Here is a 2361-nt window from a genome sequence, read left to right as displayed (position 1 = left end):
TACATTTTCCTTCCTTTTGTTGTTGATATTGATGTTGCTCTGCCATGGTCACTATTGTTTCCTTTGTTTTTGTCAATGATGTCAAATGGAGAAGCCAAAATATTTGAAATTCTAAATGTGCTCACCATGCATCAGACAAAAAAAAAAGTATTGACCCTACGCTGCGTTAACGATAAAACTATACCTGTTTGTCAGTTATTAAAACACCTTTCTCTGTTATCATTCTCTTAAGAGATGAATTATTTTTGAACCTATGTAAAAAAAGCATATTTCCTGGTTTATCTAGGAGATGCATCATCCATAGTATGGCCCGGAATCATTAGGTGCTTCGTGTCTTTTAACCACATGCACAATTATCCAAGTGTCCCAGCCAGAACTGATCCGTCACCGACTTCGGTCCCAGCAGCTGTCATTCACAGGTAAACTCTATTGCTCGAAATCCACTTGAAGTCTCAATATTTCGGAGACACCTACACGGGGTGGATGTGGATGTGGATCTCAGCAAAACGAAACTGGATCTGCTACTGTCTAGAGACCTGAACTAACTAACTTCACGACAGCAAACGCAAATGTAGACAGCAACATCAAACTCTCTCACCCACTAAATACTAAATATTACAGTGGGGATTAATGAACATGTATCAAAACGAATGGCAGTGCCCCCGCCGTGGCCAAGGCTTTCGGGTTAAAAATAGACAGAGAAGTAAAATAAATAGTATTTAAAATATAGGGTTAAAATAACCCTTGGGTGGAAAGAAGCCGATGGCTTCCCTCGTGATTCGATCTTGTGTCAACATGAAAGATGTGCTATGATTGTACCACAGTAAAGCTTCAAATTTCTGGCTTCAGTTTAAGAAACTTTGCTTTTGTGGCGAGAATTCTATATTGTTTATATCAAAAGAACGATACAAACTTCAAGGGATATGAAATATATAGTTCTTGAAGACGCAATTTAACGTAAATAACATTTTAAATAATAGCAAATAGAACACTGGGTCAAAAAATCTTCCTGGAATGAAAAGGAAAAAGACGAAGGCTGCATCGGGACTCATACGCACATTTTCTAAATGCTGTTATTTATAGCTTTGAGTGTTATCTATAGCTGTAAACAATATACAATTCTCGCCGGTAAGAAGAAAGCTTCTAAATTGGATTCGAAGAAATTCAGTGTTGTTTTGTAAGAAATCTGTTATGGTGGCGGCGAGTTGGCAGAAACGTTAGCACGCCGGGCAAAATGCTTAGCGGTATTTCGTCTGCCGCTACATCCTGAGTTCAAATTCCGCCGAGGTGGAACTTTAGGTGTTTTCGCTCAATAAACACTCACAACGCCCGGTCTGGGAATCGAAACTGCGATCCTATGACCGCGAGTCCGCTGCCCTAACCACTGGGCCATTGCGCCTCCACGAGCATACATATAACACTGATTCTAAGAAAGACAGTCATCCATACAGTAATAGAGTTACTGTAAGCAAATATGTAAATTGATCAGTAAGCCTCTCTGTGCTTTTGTATTTTGAGAGCAAGAGAAAGAGAAAGAGAGAGAGAGAGAGAGAGAGAGAGAGAGATGTATACGAATATCTTTGAGCAGTAAATATTCCATTAAAATATGACTCCGTGAAAGAAGATCCGTAATCAACAGTTGAGAGTTGTTTCTCGTTGAATATGAATACTTGTATATGTCTACTGACCTCTGTAAACTGATCCAATCTATGACAAATTTAGGGAAATTAGTTAGATATGGTGAGATTTGTGGAATGTTATTTCCTGTTTTTGAAGGCGCGTGCTTAGTGGTTAGCGTATTCGTCTCACGATCGTAAGGTCACGAGTTCAATTCCCGACGTTGCGTTACGTTCTTGAGCAAGACGTTTTACTTCACATTGCTCCAGTTCGGCTCACGATCGTAAATAAGGTCACGTGTTCAATTTCCGGCGGCGTGTTATCTCCTTGAGAAAGACACTTTATTTCACGTTGCTCCAGTCCACTAGGCTGGCAAAAATGAGAAATACCTGTATATCAAAGAGTGAGCCTTGTCACATTCTGTGTCACGCTAAATCTCCCTGGAAACTACGTTAAGGGTACGCTTGTCTGTGGAATGCTCAGCCACTTGCACGTTACTTTCACAAGCAAATGAGAAACCTCGTTGTCGTAACCGACGGAGTGTCAGTTCTTGGGTTTCCGTATTCTCTTATCATAAGACAATACAAGGATTTCGATGGCTGCTATTTCACTATAAGTAGATTCGTTTGGACAACTTATTTGCTTTTCTCCCACTCGTTTATACAGTCACATAAACTTAGATTTGCACATACATAAGTAGACTTATAAAACTATATTTATCCCAATACTTATGCTCATTGATAG

The sequence above is a fragment of the Octopus bimaculoides genome, chromosome 15 (genome assembly GCF_046866305.1).
Source record: "Octopus bimaculoides isolate indiv1 chromosome 15, ASM4686630v1, whole genome shotgun sequence".
Classification (NCBI taxonomy): Eukaryota; Metazoa; Mollusca; class Cephalopoda; order Octopoda; family Octopodidae; genus Octopus; species Octopus bimaculoides.
The sequence above is the reverse complement of the archived record's forward strand: the minus strand, read 5'-3'. Positions refer to the sequence as shown.